This window comes from Pelodiscus sinensis, chromosome 2 (genome assembly GCF_049634645.1).
Source record: "Pelodiscus sinensis isolate JC-2024 chromosome 2, ASM4963464v1, whole genome shotgun sequence".
Taxonomy (NCBI): domain Eukaryota; kingdom Metazoa; phylum Chordata; order Testudines; family Trionychidae; genus Pelodiscus; species Pelodiscus sinensis.
This window is the reverse complement of record NC_134712.1, coordinates 145,439,729-145,462,488: the sequence shown is the minus strand read 5'-3', so window position 1 is coordinate 145,462,488 and position 22,760 is coordinate 145,439,729.

The window sequence follows — 22,760 nt, the reverse complement described above, 5'->3', positions numbered from 1 at the left end:
GCATATTGTCCATGAAGTAATCCACTCATAGAAAACAATTGATGACCATAATCTCCAAAATGTGTTCTTAGTTGTAGTGCCAGGCACACAAAGGAGTCATGAAGTAATGAACGGTATGAGAGCTATGCAGTTTCCCTACTCTGAAGTGCCACTGTTATTCCCCCTTTACAAGCAAAGGAAATTCCCTGTAGCTCAGGAGCCTTGAAAAGGCAGAGGGTAGAGGTTCCTCCACACCTTTCTGTTAGCCTGTGGATAGAAGAGACAATAAGAGAATCCTTCCCACCCCCAGGAGCTTGGTACGGTGAGGGAAGGGAATCCCAACAGCCGGAATGGAGGAGGAAGGGATAAATGTTGCATGATCAGGGCATGACACTGGCACCATAGGTGATCTAAGTGTAATTGGTCCTGCCTCAGCAAGGAGGACAATGATCAATGAGTCTGTGTGAGGATGGGAATTTTGTGAAACTATTTGTTTCCAATCTTTTTAAAATATATGAACTGCTTCAACAGGAAAATATGTGAATTGCTTCAACAAGCCGGTCCAAAAAATGTTTGTTTTCATTACTTGTTTTTTACATTGAATTGCATCTTGTAAAAATGGCATATAAGTAGCAGTACATGTTTTTACTCTGGTAGCACCCAGAGGCCTCAATCAGGAATAGGTCTCCTTTATGCTGCCAACTGGATAGACAGAAAAAACTAAAGATGCCAATCTAGAGAACTACATAATTTGAAGTCAGAAGTATAGTGCCAGTGTGCCACAGCCCAGTGATGTGGGTATGAGCCATTCTTGTGCACTCATGGGCCCTGGCTTTGGTGTTAGCATCTGCCAAGCTTCACCAGTGAAAATGTCCTGAATGATGGTGTACTGGTGATTTCAGTACTTGCTAACACAGTTGAGTATTTCCTGCTGTGAGGAAGTTTCAACCGATGTCATAAATAACATTGACAAAGGGTATGTCTAGACTACAGGCTTTTGTCGACAGAAGTTTTGTCAACAGATACTGTCGACAAAGCTTCTGTCGACAAAGAGCGTCTAGATTACATCCAGTTCTGTTGACAAAGCAAGACGCTTTGTCGACATGACAGTGTAGATGCAAAGGACAGTGTAGATGCAATAACACCTTTTGTCGACAGAACTCTATCGACAAAAGGCGTTATTCCTCTTAGAATGAGGTTTACCAGCATCGACAAAACTGCTGAGTTCTGTCGACATTATGTCGACAGAACTCAGTGGGGGTATGTCTACACTAGAAAGTTAGTTCGAACTAACGGACGTTAGTTCGAACTAACTTTCCTATGCGCTACACTAGCGCTCCGCTAGTTCGAATTTGAATCGAACTAGCGGAGCGCTTAGTTCGAACTAGGTAAACCTCATTTTACGAGGACTAACGCCTAGTTCGAACTAGCTAGTTCGAACTAAGGGCTGTGTAGCCCTTTAGTTCGAACTAGTGGGAGGCTAGCCCTCCCCAGGTTTCCCTGGTGGCCACTCTGGCCAACACCAGGGAAACTCTATGCCCCCCTCCCGGCCCCGGACCCCTTAAAGGGGCACGGGCTGGCTACGGTGCCCGTGCCAGGTGCAAGCCTGCCAGCACCCAGCTAGCAGACCCTGCACCTGGCACGGCACAGAGCCACCCACCCGATGCCCCCCAGCCCACCCCCTCTTGCCGGGACCAGGCTGGCGGCTCCCAGGAGCTTGCCCTGGACCGCAAGAGGCGGGCACCTTCCTGGGCTAGTGCGGACATCGTGGACCTCGTCCACGATCTCCGCACTAGGCACAGGAAAGTGGCCGTCTAGGGCAGGAGAGCTGCCAGCCTGGCCACCCAGGAGCAAGTGTGCATGAAAATCAAGGGGGTCCACTGAGACCCCCGACACTGAGCCCTGAGCTTACAATGGCCGTACTGGGTCAGACCAAAGGTCCATCTAGCCCAGTAGCCTGTCTGCCGACAGCGGCCAACCCTAGGGACCCTGGAGGGGATGGACCGAAGACAATGACCAAGCCATTTGTCTCGTGCCATCCCTCTCCAGCCTTCCACAAACTTTGGGCAGGGATACCACTCCTACCCTCTGGCTAATAGGACTCCATGGACCCAACCTCCATCACTTGATCTCACTTCCCTTTCAACTCTGTTCTAGTTCTAGCCTTCACAGCCTCCTGCAGCAAGGAGTTCCACAGGTTAACTATTTGCTTTGTCAAGAACAACAACTTTCTCTTACTAGTTTCAAGCCTGCTACCCAGTCCTTTCCTTTGGTGTCCTCTAGTCCTTCTTTATGGGAACTCAGGAAGAACTTTTCTGAATGCACCCTCTCCACCCAACCCCTGCTTTTACAGACCTCTATCCTGTCCCCCCTCCGTCTCCTCTTTTCTAAGCTGAACAGTCCCAGTCTCTGTAGCCTCTCTTCATCTGGGACCTGTTCCCAACCCCTGATCATGTTAGTTGCCCTCCCCTCTCCCAGCCTTTCTCTTCCCCTCTCCCACCTCCTTTTCCCAGTCTCCCCCAGTTTTTTTCAATAAAGACAGAGTCAATGTTGGAAGAAACGTTATCTTTATTTTGTACATCAAGAAGAAGGGGGGCTAGGGAAGGGCAAGTGGAAGGAGGTGAGGGAGGAATGGGGTACGAGCCCCCGATGGGGAGGACTGGGCTGGCTCTGCGGGCTTCTGGGGGTGGAAGCTCTCCTGCAGCCCCCCAATTACTCCCTCTCCCCAGATGGCAGCCTGCGGCAAGTGCAGCCGGGCTGATGGCCGAGTGGTGTGATGTGCCCAGTGTGGGCACTCAGGGCACTCCAAGCCAGAACTTCTTTGCAAGCGGGGCACCCCTTAGAACTGTGTGTCCGGGGTGGGGGTCGGGACCCTTTAAGCGCAGCCCTCGGCTAGCCTGAGACAGCATCTCCATGCTCTAAGTCCTCCTTTTATGCCCTGCCGGCACTGCTTCCGGCCATCATTAAGCCCTGTTCAGAGTCCACTCAATGTGGACTTACTAGTTCGAACTAGCAAAACGCTAGTTCGAACTAGTTTTTAGTTCTAGATGCGTTAGTTCGAACTAGCTTAGTTCGAATTAACTAATTCGAACTAAGTTAGTTCGAACTAGCGCTGTAGTGTAGACGTACCCTGGCAGTGTAGATGCAGGTATAGTTTTGTTGACAAAAGTCCACTTCTGTTGACAAAACCCTATAGTCTAGACTCGCCCTAGGTTACATTAGTGATGGCTGGTTTCCTGGGCTCAGTGCCAGAACAGGAAATGTCTTATCTGGTACCATCTGCCCTGGTTGAGTTTCACTTGTCTTTCCTTATTTGTGTGATTCATCTAGTGGGAGAGTAGCATCTAATGATTGTGGTTTGATCCCATGCCAAAAAACAGTTCAGAAGTGTGAGGTGCTGGGTCTCTTGTTGATGTTTATTATGTATTGTTTAATTTACTGGAGGGATTAGGTCCTGATCCCCTTGTGCTCAGTTCTTTACAAACATGGAAACTGCTTTCTTGAGGTAGACAGGATATCAACTGTTCTTCAGCAAGCAGAGATTAACCCCTTGATCAAAAACTCTTCCCTGGACTTTAACAACCCTGCCAATTATAATCCTGGATTAAACCTGCCCATTGGAGGGAAAGTTACCAAGTTGATAGTGGAACAACAACATTTACAACTAGATTCCACAGGTTTCCTAGATTCTGGTCATGCAGAAACTGTAATGATATCAATGTCCAATGCTCCACTTCTAAGCCAAGCTTTTCAAAGCTATCTAAGAGATATGATGTCCAGCTCCCATACAAGATTAGCCTTGAAAAAACTGCTGCTAGTGCAGTTCCATTATGACAGTTAATGGAGTCATTCTCAAGTCATTTTCCCAAGTTGTGTTATGTGTGTATTGTGACATTTTCTATTTGCTGGCCCATACAGAAGATTTATCGTAAGTGGTAAAAGCTTATGTTTTTAGATTCACAAGCTAGTCCCAGCTGAATGTGATTGATTGTGTGTAATACTATATATACTATTGTGTATGTGCCTTTGAATTCCTATTGTCCCCCTTTTTTAAAACAAGTTCCGTCTATCACCTGGAGCATTGACCTAAGAAGAAGAAATGCTAAAGTATGTCATGAACACCAACCAGGCAGGCATTCTACTGCTTATGTAACCTCAAAACCTACCTCATAACTTGTTTCAAATATCTAAAATCAACTCTCTTTAAATATTTGTATTATGTTATCAGTATGTATTCAGTTTCTCCTTCAATGTATTTCCTTATATGATAAATTAAGACAATGTATAATCACTGTTTTTTTTATCATTGCATCTAGTAATAAAAAGGAGTTAAAAGGTAACATCCTTTTTGTCTTTCCCTACACTCTAATACATAGGAATTAATGGTACAGGGACACTTTCAAATATTTCCTGTTTAAAAACATCATCAGCTTTAGAGGCGCTTTCCTGATTTAAATTAATGCTACTGATTCTCTGATACAATTTCTCCTTTGATGTAATATGTCCTACTATGAAGATTATATTTTATAGCCATAGTTTATTATAATCCCTCTTTATCTCTCCTCCCAAAACATTTTAATTGGCTTTATATAAGCAATTTATTACTACCTTCTCCCTCTTATATCAACTAGCCATGTCTAAGTTAATTTAGGCTACATTTATACAGGAGACTCACAATTTGTAGATTCACTATTCATGATTTTGTGTATTCATGGATCTCTCCCGTCCCCAAGCCCCACCCCTTCCTGCCACCATCCTGCCCTGCCTCCTATTGTACCCCTTTCCCCAGTCTTGGGAGGAGCTGTCGCAGATGGTAACAGAGGTCAGGGCTCTCTCACACACACTCAGGGTATGTCTACACTACAGCGCTAATTCGAACTAACTTAGTTTGAAATAGTTAATTCGAACTAAGCTAATTCAAACTAGCGCAGCTAGACTTAAAAACTAGTTCTAATTAGCATTTTGCTAATTCGAACTAGCGCATCCACACTGATTGGATGCAAGGGCGCATTTAAGGGCAGCTGAAACCGGTTGTGGCAGGGCATCAGGTCAGTAGTTGCTTTGTGTGGCTGCTGTCTGAGGAGGCTATATGAGGCTCGTGCTTAAAGGGACCCCCCTGGACAGCCGGTTCTCAGCTTTTCCTGCTTGCTTGCCTACCTCGCCGAGGGACAGCAAAGCGTTGGTCTCTGCGCCCATGTGTGTCGGTGCTTCCCTTCGGGGACGCCGCCACAGGTGGCAACATGGAGCCAGAGCTCCCTCTGCACTTTCTGGTGCAGTTTCTGGACTTGCTGCTGCAAGCCTGCCAGCTATGGGTGGAGGCTGCCGTGCACCACCTGGTGCACATCAGCTCCCTGCCTCTCCGCCTGGCCACCCTGGGGGCCATGGTGCAGATGTGGCAGTGCCCGGGTGCCGGCGTGCCCTGCCGCGTCTGGCGTCTGGACACCAGCAGCGACTGGTGGGACCGCATCGTCCTGGAGAGCTGGGGAGACCAACAGTGGACCCAGAACTTCAGAATGAAGAGGGACACTTTCCTGGAGCTCTGCAAGTGGCTCACCCCTGCTCTGCGCAGAAGGGACACTCGCATGAGGCCCGCCATCCCCCTCCAGAAGTGTGTGGCCATCGCCCTTTGGGAGCTCCGTCAGGAACCAGTTCGGCGTTGGGAGACCCACCGTCGGAGCAGTGCTCATGCAGGTACGGCACTCACCGGCCACTGGACCGGGGGCGATGGGGGGCTGCAAGGAGGGGATGGGCCACCCCAGGGAAAACGGGGGTTGGGCAGGAAGGAGGCAAAAGTGCCCCGCCCCGGAGGGACTGGTCTCTCCCGGCCGTACTACACGCCGCCCGGGGGGGGTTGCTTCCGGGAGTGGGGCGCGGGGCACTGCCAGGACACGAACACTCCCAGCCACCCGGGTGCCCCAGTGATTCGTGCTTTGCTGTGTCTCTCTCCGCAGGTGGTGAAGGCCATCAACCGGGTGCTGCTCCGCAGAGTGGTCCGCCTCGCCGACCCGGACGCCGTCATCCGGGGGTTTGGTGCCCTCGGCTTCCCCAACTGCGGGGGGGGGGCCATCGACGGGACACACATCCCCATCCGTGCCCTGGAACACCAGGCCTCCCAGTATGTGAATCGCAAGGGGTACTTCTCCGTCCCCCTGCAGGCTGTGTGTGACCACCGGGGACAGTTCACGGACATTAATGTGGGCTGGTCCGGCAAGGCACACGATGCCAGGGTGTACCGGAACTCCTCCATGTGCCAGAGGCTGCAGGCCGGGACCTTCTTCCCCGACCGCCACATCAGGGTCGGGAACGTGGACATGCCCGTCTGCCTGGTGGGGGATGCGGCCTACCCCTTACAGCCCTGGCTCATGAAGCCCTACACGGGGCACCTCAACCCCTCCCGCCAGGCCTTCAATGCGAGTCTGACCAGGGCCTGCATCGTGATAGAGGGGGGCCTTTGGGCGACTGAAAGCCCGGTTTCGATGCCTCCTCACTCATCTTGACCTCGCAGAGCACAACATCCCTCCCGTGGTGGCAGCATGTTCTGTGCTACACAATTTGTGTGAGCAAAAGGGGGAGGCTTTCCTGCCAGCCTGGATGGCTGAGGCTGACCCCATGGCTGGCCAGTACGCTCAGCCCCGCACCGCCGCCGTCTGGGAAGCCTAGCGGGGGGGCGTCCGAATCTGGGAAGCCCTGCGGGAGAGCTTCCAGGTGGAGGAGGAGAACTGAACTCTCCCTGCATGCCCCACTGGGGCCTTCTTCCACCCTCCCCCCCTTCCCCTTTCCCCTCCCTAACCTCCCGTCCTAAGTAATGTAAAATAAAGACACCTTTTTATTGTACATAACTGGGGGGGGGGGAGTGAGGGTGGGAGAGGGGAGGGGGAAACCTGGGAGGGGGGAGCTGGAAGTGGGGGGAGGGAGGAAGGGAAGGGAAAGCTCAGGGTTGGGGGTCGGGCTGGCTCTCCCGTCTCACAGCACTGCGGGTGCGGGGGCCTCGGGGGGGAATGACTGTGGAGGGTGGGGTAGGAGGGATAGGGGGGCGGAGGAAGTGGGAGGGGGAGCAGGGGCAGGGGGAGTAGGGGTGGGAGGAGGAGCGAGAGCTAGGGCAGCTGCAGGAGCTGGAGCAGGAGGAGGCAGGAACCTGTCAACCAGGGTCTGGAGGTGGCCTCTGAGGTCACGGCTCTGCTCCTCCAGCACCTCCAAACTCCGCTGGTGCAGCCGAAGGTCCTCCCTGATTGCGGAGCAGCCGCTCCAGGAACCAGAGGTGCCGCCGCTGGTAGTCCCCCTGGTTCCTGGCTCTCCTGCTGGCCCGGGCGCGGGCGGCTGTTGCAGGCGGGGTGGTGCGCCCTGCAGTCCCAGGTGCTGCGGCTGTGGTGAAACAAGAGCAGTGGTCAATTCTCCCTGGGCCCAGGTGGGTGAAACCCAGCCCCCCTCTGCAAGGCCAGGGCCCCTGCATGACACCCAGCTGCTGCTCTGTGGTGGGCAAGGCCCAGGCACATGGTCCCTGGGCTCCCTCTCCCCCCACCCCCTCCATACACATTAGGGGAGCATGATGGTACTCACAGGTGGAGGCCTCCCCAGCCTCGGACTACACAGGTGACGTACTCAGTGGGGTGCCTCTGGGGTCCTGGGTCCTGGGCAGGCTGCCGGCAGGCTCCTGGCTCTCAGCATCCTCTGGCTCCTCCTCCTCCGTATCCGGGAGTGGTCCCTCTGCCCCGGGGTCAATCACCACCCGGGGGCATGGCCGGCGTGAGCTCCCAGGATGCGATCCAGAGCCTGAAAGTGGGGGCAGGCCTCCGGGTTACCCCCTGTCTGGCAGGCCCGGGAGTAGGACTGCCGCAGGTCCTTGATTTTGCAGCGCACCTGCTCTCGGCTGCGCTGGTAGCCCCTGGCGGCCAGGCTGGCAGCCATGCGGCTGTAGACGGCCGCGTTCCTGTGGCTAGTGCGGAGATCGTGGACATTGGAGGCTTCCCCCCAAACCTGGATGAGGTCCACGATCTCCGCACTAGACCACACGGGCGCCCGCCTCTTGCGGCCCCGGGCAGGCTCCTGTAAAATCAACGAGTACCTGTGGCACCTTACGGTATGTCTAGTCTATGTGTCTCTGCCTACCGAGACACGTAAATTAGACATACCGACATAGTCAATGAAGCGGGGATTTAAATATCCCCCGCTTCATTAGAATAAAAATGACTGCCACGTTGTTCCAGCTCAGCTATTTGTCTGCATGAAGTGGCAGTCAAGACAGGGATCGGTCGGCAAAGAAAGCCTTTGCCGACTGATGCCTTATGCCTCGTGCAACAAGGTTTACATGATCAGTTGGCAAAGGCTTTCCTTGCTGGCCAATCCTCGTCTTGACTGCCGCTTCATGCCGACAAACAGCTGAGCCAGCACAACGTGGCGGCCATTTTTATTCTAATGAAGCGGGGATATTTAAATCCCCGCTTCATTGACTATGTCGGTATGTCTAATTTCCATGCCTTGGTCGGCAGAGGCATGTAGTCTATACGGGTATGTCTACACTAGAAAGTTAGTCCGAACTAACGGACGTTAGTTCGAACTAACTTTCCTATGCGCTACACTAGCGCTCCGCTAGTTCGAATTTGAATCGAACTAGCGGAGCGCTTAGTTCGAACTAGGTAAACCTCATTTTACGAGGACTAACGCCTAGTTCGAACTAGCTAGTTCGAACTAAGGGCTGTGTAGCCCTTTAGTTCGAACTAGTGGGAGGCTAGCCCTCCCCAGGTTTCCCTGGTGGCCACTCTGGCCAACACCAGGGAAACTCTATGCCCCCCTCCCGGCCCCGGACCTCTTAAAGGGGCACGGGCTGGCTACGGTGCCCGTGCCAGGTGCAAGCCTGCCAGCACCCAGCTAGCAGACCCTGCACCTGGCACGGCACAGAGCCACCCACCCGATGCCCCCAAGCCCACCCCCTCTTGCCGGGACCAGGCTGGCGGCTCCCGGGAGCTTGCCCTGGACCGCAAGAGGCGGGCACCTTCCTGGGCTAGTGCGGACATCGTGGACCTCGTCCACGATCTCCGCACTAGGCACAGGAAAGTGGCCGTCTAGGGCAGGAGAGCTGCCAGCCTGGCCACCCAGGACCAGGTGTGAATGAAAATCAAGGGGGTCCACTGAGACCCCCGACACTGAGCCCTGAGCTTACAATGGCCGTCCTGGGTCAGACCAAAGGTCCATCTAGCCCAGTAGCCTGTCTGCCCACAGCGGCCAACCCTAGGGACCCTGGAGGGGATGGACCGAAGACAATGACCAAGCCATTTGTCTCGTGCCATCCCTCTCCAGCCTTCCACAAACTTTGGGCAGGGACACCACTCCTACCCTCTGGCTAATAGGACTCCATGGACCCAACCTCCATGACTTGATCTCACTTCCCTTTAAACTCTGTTCTAGTTCTAGCCTTCACAGCCTCCTGCAGCAAGGAGTTCCACAGGTTAACTATTTGCTTTGTCAAGAACAACAACTTTCTCTTACTAGTTTCAAGCCTGCTACCCAGTCCTTTCCTTTGGTGTCCTCTAGTCCTTCTTTATGGGAACTCAGGAAGAACTTTTCTGAATGCACCCTCTCCACCCAACCCCTGCTTTTACAGACCTCTATCCTGTCCCCCCTCCGTCTCCTCTTTTCTAAGCTGAACAGTCCCAGTCTCTGTAGCCTCTCTTCATCTGGGACCTGTTCCCAACCCCTGATCATGTTAGTTGCCCTCCCCTCTCCCAGCCTTTCTCTTCCCCTCTCCCACTTCCTTTTCCCAGTCTCCCCCAGTTTTTTTCAATAAAGACAGAGTCAATGTTGGAAGAAACGTTATCTTTATTTTGTACATCAAGAAGAAGGGGGGCTAGGGAAGGGCAAGTGGAAGGAGGTGAGGGAGGAATGGGGTACGAGCCCCCGATGGGGAGGACTGGGCTGGCTCTGCGGGCTTCTGGGGGTGGAAGCTCTCCTGCAGCCCCCCAATTACTCCCTCTCCCCAGATGGCAGCCTGCGGCAAGTGCAGCCGGGCTGATGGCCGAGTGGTGTGATGTGCCCAGTGTGGGCACTCAGGGCACTCCAAGCCAGAACTTCTTTGCAAGCGGGGCACCCCTTAGAACTGTGTGTCCGGGGTGGGGGTCGGGACCCTTTAAGCGCAGCCCTCGGCTAGCCTGAGACAGTATCTCCATGCTCTAAGTCCTCCTTTTATGCCCTGCCGGCACTGCTTCCGGCCATCATTAAGCCCTGTTCAGAGTCCACTCAATGTGGACTTACTAGTTCGAACTAGCAAAACGCTAGTTCGAACTAGTTTTTAGTTCTAGATGCGTTAGTTCGAACTAGCTTAGTTCGAATTAACTAATTCGAACTAAGTTAGTTCGAACTAGCGCTGTAGTGTAGACGTACCCTCCATACCCTTAGAGACTAACAAATATATAGAACCCTGAGCTTTCACGGGTAAAACCCACTTCATCAGATGCATTGGAATGGAAATAACAGAAACCAAGATATTTATATAAACAGCAGAAGTACCACCTGTCAATTGTAGGACGTGTGTTAATGAGGCTAACTAATTGGGCTGGATGTGTTCCATTTATAGCTTTGGATGTGAAAATGCAGATGTTAAAGGCAGAAGAAATTGACTTTGTAATACGCCAACCAGTTAATGTCTTTATTAAAGCCCAGGGTAACAGTGCCAAATTTGTAGATAAAACTCCAGGTGAAGGAACGATGTACTTCAAGGCAGAGCAGAGAGAAAGCACAGCTATTGAGTCCAGGCACTAATCAGACTGATGAATCAAAGCCCTTGCATGGAAGGAGCTGTATCAGCTTCAGCCAAATCCTTATGGAGAAATATGGCAGGTACTATGTCGCGAGAATCACAGGTCTGATGATGCATACCCAAGGGGGGAAAGACAGAACCAGGTGGACAGTTTTAGTAAATAAAGGATATTTATTTATGACAGTGATTAATTTATAGTATTTATTCTAAGATTTTTAATAGACCGTGTTAATAATGAATTTACAGTATTTATTATATTTATTCTACGATTTCTAGTTAAATGTGTCAGAGATATAAGGATGGGAATGGCAAGGGGAATAGTCTCTATTCTAACAATATCCAGCTACACTAATTAAATAAGAGTGATAACTACAAACTCTATGTACTACCCAAAACAACTACAACACTAAGCTTATACAACAAAGAAAATCAAATCATACATTTCAACTTACACAGCACACGGAACATTTCACAGATATCGGTTCGGTTGCGAAGGCCTTGGTTACTCTCGAGAGTCGGGGGAGGTGGCTGGTCGGTTGATCAGGGCGGCAGCGCTTTGAAGTATACGGGAAGGCACACGCATGGTGGTACGTGTGTTGTGAAGACCTCCTAGAGTGAACTGTGCGATAGGTACTTATCCCCAAATCTGCACATCGCTTTCCCGCGCTTGCATATTACCATATATGGCCCAATGGTCACCAAGTAGGGGGTCTGTGTCCCAGAGGTTGAGCCGAAACTGTGCAGGTTTCCCAGGTAAACCCCGCAGTTCTCACGCCAAGGTGACGGGTGGGAGAGTCTGAGGCTATTTTCCCCTTTTCACACCTTCCCTTTTTCTAAAGGCAATGGTATGCAGGAAGGGTGCGGCCGGTTTCTCCTAAGGAGTACTGCAGCCCCCTATAGCAAGAGAGGCCTGGCCAAACTTTTTTACTGGGGGAGCAGTTTTTTTTCTAACAACTGAAGCCATTAATAAATTGAGCTTCCCAAACTTGACTCATGCTGAACCTATGAAGACACATTCTGCCAACTGGATGATCTCCTATATGCTAGTGATCATCTCCTAGTTCTACCAGCTTTAAGGCTGCTTTGTACTGATGATGTAGGGGAAAAGTGGCATAATGTATGGGAAAAGCTTGGATCCGCATATATTTTTAGGGCGTATTTTTCCTTAAAGAAAATAACTATGTTGCTACTTTTTTCTTCAGACTTGCAGAAAGAACTGAAACTGTTCCTTGCATTTGGTGACATGCCAAGCTGCAAAGAGTAACAAGGAATCTTCTTTCAAAAGCACATTGTTCACTGTCCACTGAAGTGGTTTCATTTCCCAATTAACTATTTTCTCCTGAAGCTTTTGGGAACTGCTTACTCTAAAAATTAATAATAATTATTATTATTAATAATTAATAAAGACTGGAGGGACTTTCAGGGAAGAGTCCACACCAGCAATGCCTCTTTAATAAGTTAGTGAATATCGAGATTGCTTCCTGGCAAAGGATGTTGTGTCACACTGTTCTGATTTGAGCAATATGTTCTTCAGCAAGGGATTGCTTATGCAAGCTGAGTTGCTATCAGCATTCTGGCATAGTCTCTGTAAGGAAGAAATCCTATTCTGTGTCCCACATATTTTAGGTAGCACTTAATGAAAAAGAAAGACTGTGATTTAGTGTGCAGAACTGGAGCAATTATTTGAAATTAGGGTTGGCAAACATCTTGAGGAAAAAAATGTTCTTGGGCTTGTGGTATCTGTAACAATGGCTTTTCAACTCTTGTCAAACTTCCTCCCTTCACTGAGTACTCCATTACCTGCACTTTTCCCATTTCAGTGAATTCATTGCCATTTAAACACGAGGTTAGGGGATGTGCCTAGCTCTAGTATGCAAGAACTCAGTACAAAACAGGCAATAGAGAACACTGGAAAGAGAAATTAGAACTGGCAATGCTGAATGTAACAAGTCAAATGGGTTGAATCAGGAGCCTACATGCTATGCACACCTGTGCAGTCTGGAGTTCAGTCTTTCTGATATTTTTTTTACACACAGCTGCTATGTATGAGAATTTCTTACAGTTTTCAAACTCGATTCACAAAAGGAGTCCAAGTCTCTAGCTCTCAGTCTAGGTGTCTAAGTCCAAAGTTCACATATCAAATCCCAGTTCGGTAGCCACCTAACACTGTAAGCTTTTAAAGTTTTTTTTTTATGATAAACATTAAATAAAATAGGCAATTTCAGTTAGTCTGTTATCATATGATAACTCCACCCCGGTGATTAATTGCACAAAAATTGATCTATTTACAACTTTGTTTATTAATAATATAATGATAAGAAAGGAAAAGTATTCACCTCTGCACTTCACTCTTTTCTTAATTGCTGAGGATAAGTAAGTGATCTACAGTGTCATTAGAGTTGATACTTCCTAACTAATCAATGGTTGAAAGGGCCACAGCATTTAATACATGTTCTGGTTTTCATTTCACTATCTAAGAGAAACACCTTAAGATACTAAAAACACTATGCACTCTTTTGGGTGGAATGTAGAATACATGTACTGTGCACACCCCTAACATAGGCTATAAATACCAGTGTAAATGGTGAGGCAACACTTAAGTGAATAAAAATATGCCTGAACCCTTTGGGTGTGTACCCAACCTGGCTCACTACATGCACAACCAACGTCTCCTGTGTCCATACTGCAGTTTTTAGGAAGTGTAGTATCCTTTTGATAATCCCTCCACAGTGAAAGACTCTTGACAGCTCCCTGCTGCTGATCCTTCTGCACTACAGGTGTGGACCAGAGTGTGGACACAGCATACTTTTCACTGTGGCATATAACTACACATAATCTACATGCCATTGCCAATGGGGCACAGTATCAACTGAAGCTTTACAGATAAAATCATGTGAAACTGTTCTATGCCATTGCGCTAGTTGGTGTTGCAATCCTTGCAAAACATATAAAGTAAATGAGATAAGGACCGAAAGTACTTGTAAACCAAATGGCTGACTATTTAGCATGGCGCCGGTGTTTCAGAAACCTGTGCAGGGCAAGGATCTGTGGCAGCGGGGAGAGCGCCACTCCGCTCCCACTTCTGACCTCAGCCTAGCCCACCCTCCAATTTGCCATGGCTGGGTCACCCCACCCTGATCCTACTGTGGCCACCCAAAGCTGCCACGGTGGGGAAAGAACCTTTTTTTCCTCAGAAAAATTAAAAACCGCCGATACTTTCAGCTACTAACAAACAAAATTTCAGTTGAGAAATGGCACCACCGTGCTTCATGGGAGTTGTCATTCAGATGCCTCATGACATGCATTTTCTTGTCTGAACCAGGCTTTGTGGCCAGACTTTATCCCCTCTTGGTGTCTTATTACTGATCTGCTATAGTGCATCATGGGAGTCCCTACCCCGGTGCATTATGGGACAAATAGTCTAGCTGGGGAACTCAGTCTGTAGACAACATGCGGCAGCAAACTACAGTTCTCATAAGTTACTGCAGCAACAGTTCTCTACATTTATTTATTTATTGGCTGAAATTTTTCAGTTTTTAACAACAGTGGTAAATAGTACCATTGATTCAGAGTTCATAAAGTTAGGCATGTGTGGGATTGGGAAGAGGAGGCATATGTTGTAGTCAAGATTCATGACAGGCTCTTTAACCAATGCACTATGTATTGAGGTACCTAAATATCAGTATCACTATTGGCATGAGTATCCACACATTTCTGACATTGGCCAAAATTTTCAAATGTAGATTTGAAACACAGGCACATATGTGTGAAAATCAGGCCATGTATATAGTGCCCAGCTATGGATTTAGGAGCCTAAATGCAAGCTTTTAAAAAAATATTGGTTTCCACTTTTAGCATACTTTTATATATGCAACCTATTTTATCTATGTTCAGTGTTCTTTTTACAGTTTCAAGTTACAGTTTTATTACTTGTAATATAATCATATTTTCTTTTTGCTCTGATTCTCCGAAAGCCCTTTGCAAACATTAATTAGTTAAGCCTACCAATGTCCTTATTAAGGTAGATAAGTATTATCCCTATTTTACAAATGGGAAATGGAGGCACAGAGTGGGCAAATGCCAAATTTTCAAAGGTGTTTGGGCAAATAGGAGCCCAGTGGGATTTTCAAAAGTGCCTAGCTCCCTAATGGCTGTAGTCATACTTTTGCCTAATGGGAGCTAGGCTCCTAACTCTTCTGAAAATCCCATTTGTTGTCTCTCCAAGATATTTGGCACCTAAATACTTTTATAAATATGGCCCTAAGTAACTTAACTAAGGTCACATAGCTAGTCATTGTGAGAGCTGGAAAGAAAACCCTAGTTTTTCACCCTTTTTGCTATCGTCACCATTTAGATACATGGCCTATCTTTGATTACAGCCAGTCCCTGAGTTGCGAACGGTCGATTTACGACCATTCGCAGTTACGACCAAAGCTGTCGTAAATGGCGGACCCCAAGTTACAAACGCGACCTGCGCTTACGAACAGCGCAGTCGCGTGTAATTCTATGGGGTCCAACTTACAAATGAATCGAGTTATGACCAATAGCTTGGCCCATAACCGGTTCGTAAGTCAGGAAGAGGCTGTAGTCATACTTTTGCCAAAATGAACATACATTATTCCTTTCATATTTTCTCATAAATCACTTTTTTCATTCTTATTTGAACTGAAAAAACATTTCAAAATCATAAACCTGTAGGTCTGGAAGGGATGTTCAAAAGTCATGCAGTTCATGCCCCCACTTGTTGTGGTGGAACCAACTATACTTAGACCATCCCTGACAGGTGTTTGTCTAACCTGTTCCTAAAAAATACCAGTGACGGTCAGAGCCATCCCTACCCAGGCTGGTGCCCTGTGTTGGGGGAGAAGTGTCAGGGGCAGAAGTTGAGGGGTTGCCAACTGTCCTGGCCTGAACAAACTGGACACAATTAACTGCAAATGTATTCAATCCATTCGGTCCAGGAGAGTTGGCAACCCTGGAGCGGGACAGGGAGGGAAGCAGGCAGGAGTCATGGGCAGCAGTGGGCAGCCCAAGCATAGGCTGGAGGAGAAGAGAGTGGCTACACTGCTGTCTAGAGAGAAGCAGTACTTTGAAGGAGCACTGCTTCTCTCCAACCTCCAGTTGCGCAGCCACCCCCTGCTCCTCCAGAGTCCTCCACCCTGTATTTGCTGATCACTGCCTAGTGAGCAGGGGTGGGGTGCACCTGTAGGTGGCATGGGGATGGAGCTAGAGGCTGTCAGGGCCCCAGCACTGAGCTGGTGGTATAGGGGAGACTGGGAGCTGCTGGAGCCCCAGTGCTGAGCTCACAGCAGGTGGGTGGTCATCTACGTATATCCAGCCTAGGGCACCACTAAATTCGGGGCACTAGTGTGGTGTCCCAAATGTAGTGGCATCCCATGCAGCTGCATGTGCTGCCTATGCCTAAGGATGGCCCTCATGATGGGGATTCCATGACCTCTCTCATTCACCTATTACATACTTAACTATTCATATAGTTAGGGTAGAAAATTTTCCCAATCTAAGCTTCCTTTGCTGAAGGTTAAACTGAATATTCAGCTGATTACCTCTTGCAGACATGGCAAACAATTGATCACTGTCCTCTTTGGCTATGTCTAGACTGCAGGCTTCTTTCGAAAGATGCTCTTTCGAAAGCATCTTTCGAAAGAGCATCTTTCGAAAGATCGCGTCTAGACTGCAGGCGGATCTTTCGAAAGAAAAATCCGCTTTTTCGAAAGAGAGCACCCAGCGAGTCTGGATGCTCTCTTTCGAAGACAGCCTCTTTACATTGAAGAACGCCTTCCTTCAAAAGAGGAGCTTTCGAAGGAAGGCGTTCTTCCTCGTGAAACGAGGTTTACCGCCATCGAAAGAAAAGCCGCGTTCTTTCGAAATAATTTCGAAAGAATGCGGCTTGAGTCTGGACGCAGGGGAAGTTTATTCGGGAAAAGGCTACTTTTCCCGAAAAAACCCCTGAGTCTGGACACGGCCTTTATAATGGCTCTTAACATACTTGAAGACTATTATCAGTTTCCCTCTCAATCTTCTTTTCTCAAGACTAAACACGCCCAGGTTTTCTAAACCTTTAGCCATTTTTGTTAACCTCCTATGGATACTCTCCAATTTGTCCTCCCTAAAATGTGGTGCCCAAAACTGGAAACAGTCATTCAGCTGAAGCCCCAGAGTGCTGAGTACAGCAGGATAATTACTTCTTGTGGCTTAAATAGAACACACCTGCTAATGGCTCAGATTCAATTTGTGATCCATTATACTGCTCAGATTCTTTTCAGCAGTACCATTTTGTAGCTGTGCATTTGATTTTTCCCTCCTAAGTATAGTACTTTGCCTCCATCTTTATGGACTTTATCATGTACACTTCAAACCAATTCTCCAATTTGTCAAGGCCTTTTTTAATTCTAATCCTATCCTTCAAAGTGCTTAGTGTAATCTACACATTTCATACGTGTGCTCTGTGTTTTCATTAATGGTTTGGATAGTGGAATAAACAGTCTAGAAAGACCTAGGAAGGACCCCTCTAGATATGACCTCCCAGTTTGATAGAGAACTATTGATGAGAACTTGAATGTGTTTTTTCCCCAACCAGTTATCTTATCCACCTTATAGGGTACGTCTACACTGCCACCCTAGTTCGAACTAGGGTGGCTAATTTAGGCATTCGAACTTGCAAATGAAGCCTGGGATTTAAATATCCTGGGCTTCATTTGCATGTTCCCGGGCGCCGCCATTTTTAAATGCCCCATAGTTCGAACTACCTGCCCGTGGCTACACGCAGCACAGACTAGGTAGTTTAAATTAAAGCTCCTAATTCGAACTACCAATATTCCTCCTGCAAGGAGCTTCCATAATCACCCTGTACCCAGAGGTCACAAGGACAGGCTCAGGGCTTCCAACTCACAGCAGAGTCTTGCTGTGGGCTCGTTGAAATGAAGCCATGGACTGGACTGGACCTGGCCTATTGGCCATAGTGTCCCCACCCCGTTATACATTGTAACCTATTTCAGTGCTGTTTAGAGGAACTCAGATTTGAACTTTCCAAGTATTTCCATTTGAGCAGGTGCATTGGTGCATTACTGGCTTGTTCAGGCTGTACTGATGTAGCAGCCAAAGTGTGGACGTACCTTTAGATTTCATGCAGCTAGGCTATGGTGGCCAGATAGTAAGTGGGAAAAATTGGGACAGGAGACAGGGAGTAATAAGCACCTATATAGAATATTGGGATCATCCCTATAAAATTGGGACATTTGGTCACCCAAAGCTAGGCACAGGCATAGGCAAATCTAGGAGTGTTGCCACAGCAAGATGTCCTCAGCTACCCAATAACTGTGGGAATCACCAAGGAATACACACCAAACCCTGTTGTGTTTCAATTAGAACAGTAATAAGCACCCGTAGACTAGAATTAAGAAATGTTTATCTGGATAGACACATAGAAACAGATTATCTGGTGTGGCTGAGGTCTGCTTGGGAAGGGAGAAGAGGGAATATAAGGAAGGCAATTTCACCTCCTAGATTCTCTGCTTGGCTCCAGTTCTGGTATTAGTGAGAGATGCTTAGCAGCTGATCCAACCCTCCACCAGTGGGTTATGGTCACCAAGGCCACCTACCAATTGGTGGTACCGGGGGCATAGAATGTCCTTGCTATGCCACTTTCTCCCTACAAAGGCAGTGGTTGCAGAAGGGATGGCACAGGACCTACCTTGACTTTATATCCATTGGGGACTTCCCAACAAAAGATGCAGTTTCTATTCCCTTTGCACCCTTCACTCTGAGGAGCTGGCCAATGATTTGTATGTACATCATTGTGCTGGAAAATATATTTCCTGGAGCAGAAGGTGGGAGGAGGGAAGGTCTCAGAAGAGGTAGTGTCAGTGCTCTCATGCTCTCAGTGAGGAAGTTGGAGGTGAAGCAAGTTGATAACAAGTAGGTCGCTGGCGCTTCCTTGTCTCCTTTATGACCTAATCTGGCCCTAGATGGCAAATGCAGCAACAAATGAGGCTGAGCAGTGAATTCTAGTTTAAATGTGCTCTCAGTGACAAACATCCTGTTTGCGCATTCCCTGGCAGTTGCTCGATGGTAATCTTCCAACAGGCCCTTCCAGATAATCAGTGAATGACTTTATGAATGAACAGGGCTGGACAGTTCTAAAGGCAGTATTTTGCATGTGCTGTGGAGCTGCATGCAAATGTATGCAATGAAAATATCAACTGGAAACTCTTCACAAGAATCATCGTGGAGGATTGTCTCCAACAGTCACCAGTATCTGGTTGTCTCATAATACAATTTCTGGCATAAGTGTGTAAGAGGGAAACGGAAAACATATTCTCCCCCCTCAATCTCTGCCAACATTTCACTTTTCTCTTTGTCCTTCTCAATGTAAGTTTTGGTCTGTCTGCAGCCTTTTCAGACTGATGTCCGATATTAGATAATTGTCTAATATTTGTTGTATTGTACATGCACATACATGCACTGCTTCATAAGGAAGACCCTATGTCTCCCCCTTGAGAGACACAGTAAAGTACTTAGCAGAGCTGTTAATATTGCCTAGCGATTGTTGTCCACTCCACCCAAGAATGCCCAGACAGTCAAAAGGAGAAACTCTGGGAGGAAAACATTCCAAAAATAATTTTGGGCTAGGGAGTCAGAGGAACTGAAATAAAAATAAACAGAATAGAGATGAGGCAAATCTCACCTCAGGCAGAAGTAGAGGTGTGGATTCAGCATTAAATCTCTGATAAGTAGTGTTAATAACTGGGAAATGCAAGATTTCAACTGCATCACAAATGTGGTGGATATAATGGTTCTTTGCTATTAGGTTATACCTTCCATCTGATAATCTCAAAATGTCTTATTAATATTAGCAAGCAAGTGTCATTTTATCCCTATGAGCGAGGCAGATAAGTAGCATTATCCACATTTTGTAGCAGGGAAAACTGAGCCAGAGGAAAGTCAGGTCATTAGCCAAACATCACAGCTACTGCATGGGTTTGTATGCTTTTGTTAGTCTTTATCCTAAGCCTGTATGTGAAATGTGGTCCAAATGGCTCATGTGATTTCATTTAAATCACCGCTCTTTTCAGCCTCTGCTATCGGAAGTAATATAAGGCGTTGATTTCTACAAAGCAGGAGTTCCAGTTGTAAGTGTTATCACATGGTTTATATGGGCCATGCTATCTCAGGAGCAACCATTGATTTCAGAGTTTTGCATTTACTATCTCTATGTACCCAATTCTGAAGCTCCTAAAATGCAGTAGGCTGATGCTGATAGATTTCCAAACACATTGCAAAATGTATTTGCCAGAATGTTCAGGTCAGGTATAGGGCAGTTTCTTCTCTAGCAGTACATCCTCTGGGATATAGACAGTCAATGCAGCAGGGCCAACAGCCATCGTAGTCCCCAGGGCAAGGTGTGTGTGGAGGGGCCAGCTCCATGCCCCAGGAGGGGTGGGACTAATGGAGGAAGGGGCGGGGCCGAGGGGAGTCAGCCCTTAGCAATGTCTAGACCGCGGTGTGCCCCTCCCCCTGTCTTCAGAGCTGCATGGAGCAGTGCTCTGGTGGCAATTCAAAGGGACGCAGAGCTCCCAGCTGCAACCGCTACCACAACAGAAGCAGTAGTGGCTGGGAGCTCTGGGACCCTTTAAATTGCTGGACGCTGGGGCAATTGTTCCTCCTCCCCATTGGCAGGCCTGAGTCCATGGCACTTTTTAAGGGCGCCTTGGCTCACTTAAAGCAAATGTTCAGCTCTTGAGCTAGATCCTGTGCTCCACTTAGGACTGAATCAAGAATTGCCTCTGCTTGTATGGGTTCCAGATCCAGCTGCTCCGAGAATCAGTCATTTAAGTCTCGGCTTAACAAAGCCCTGTCTGGGTTGATTTAGTTGGGGTTGGTCCTGCTTTGGGCAGGGGGCTGGACTTGGTGACCTCCTGAGGTCTCTTCCAGCCCTAGGATTCTATGATTCCATAAGGTGTCAAGAAACTTTATCTCTGCATCCCGTCCTGAGGTGACGTGTACCCAGTCAATACGGGGATAGGTGAAATCCCCCATTAAGATTTAGTTTTTTTAGTGGTATAGCCTCTCTAATCTCCTTTAGCATTTCACAATCACTATCACTTTCGTGGTCAGGTGGTCATTAATATATCCCTATTGCTCTATTCATGTTATTAGAGCATGGAATTAGTATTCGTAAAGAGGCTGTAGAACAATTTTGTTCATTTAAGATTTTTACATCATGGCTATGTCTACACTGAAGACTTCTTGTGCAAGAACAACTGTTCTTGCGCAAAAACTTGTGGCGCGTCCACACTACAATCCCGTTCTTGAGCAAGAAAGTTTACAGTAGATCATCAGAAGAGAGGGCTTTTTGCACAAGAGTTATTCCTCTCCCCATGAGCAATAAGCCTTTTGCACAAGAAGGCAGTGTGGATGGGAACAGGCCATCAGAACTTTCTTGTGCAAGAGAATGTCCACGCTGCCATGGATACGCTTGTGCAAAAGTACATCTCTTGCGCAAAAGCACATGGCAGTGTGGAAGCGCTCTTACGCAAAAAGTTCTTGCACAAGAAGCCTGCAGTGTAGACATAGCCCATTTGATTCTATGCTTTCTCTCACGTATAGTGCCATTCCCCCACCAGCATGACCTGTTCTGTCCTTCCGATATAAAACCCTGGTATTACTGTGTTCCATTGATAATCCTCACTCCACCATGTTTCTGTCATGCCTGTTATATCAATATCCTCATTCAATATGAGACACTCTAGTTCACTCATCTTATTATTGGGACTTCTAGCATTTGTATATAAGCACTTTAAAAACTTGTTAGCTATCTGCCATTACCTGATGTGATTGAACAGGGGTCTTTTTCATTTGACTGTTTCTCATCAGATTTTACTCAAGTTTTATGCAAATTTGTTGTGTGACCCTGGGCAAGTTTCTTCACTTTTCTTCCCAAGTTCCCCATCTGTAAAAGGAGATAAGGATATGCACCAACCTTTGTAAAGCATGGAAAATTCCTGAGTATTGATGATGCAGAGCTAGCTGACTACAAAATAAACAGACAGTTATCTTGTGTGCCATACTTAAAAGGGCAGTTGCTAGTATTAAAACATCAGATGCGTGATTGCATTTTGGCAAGAATACATTTAGTAAGATAGCAAAAGCATTGTACTGCATCTTGGCATCTGAACAAGGAAATGGCATATGAGGAATTATCTTTTTCTGAAGTTTCCTGTCTGAAACTTGAGTCAGGACCCTGTAGATCTCTAACTAGTGAGCTAAAGAAGGATCTGAATTAAAGGCTCCTGTTAGAAACAGTACCTCTGACATCTTATAAGAAGCCACACTGACAGCACTGCACTTGTCATTTGAGGTCTGATCCTGCTCCAGTTCAAACCAGGGACAAAATGCCCATTGATTTCAGTGGAAGCTCGATTAGGGCTTTACTGTGAGGGCACATCAGTGTTTCTAGTTCTCCCTGGCTGTGTCTACATTGGCACCCCTTTCCGGAAAAGGGATGCTAATGTAGACTTCGGAATTGCAAATTCCGTGGGGGATTTTAATATCCCCTGCGGCATTTGCATTTACATGGCTGCCGCTTTTTTCCGGCTTGGGGATAAGCCGGAGAAAAGCGCCAGTCTAGACGTGATTCTCCGGAAAATAAGCCCTTTTCCGGAGGATCTCTTATTCCTACTTTTCAAGGAAAGTAGGAATAAGAGATCCTCCGGAAAAGGGCTTATTTTCCAGAAAATCACGTCTAGACTGGCGCTTTTCTCCGGCTTATCCCAAAGCCGGAAAAGAGCGGCAGCCATGTAAATGCAAATGCCGCGGGGGATATTTAAATCCCCCGCAGAATTTGCAGTTCCGAAGTCTACATTAGCATCCCTTTTCCGGAAAGGGGTGCCAATGTAGACACAGCCCCTGTGTATACATATGTGTCTCAGGGTATGTCTACACTACAAAGTTAGTTCGAACTAACGGACGTTAGTTCGAACTAACTTTAATAGGTGCTACACTAGCGCTCCGC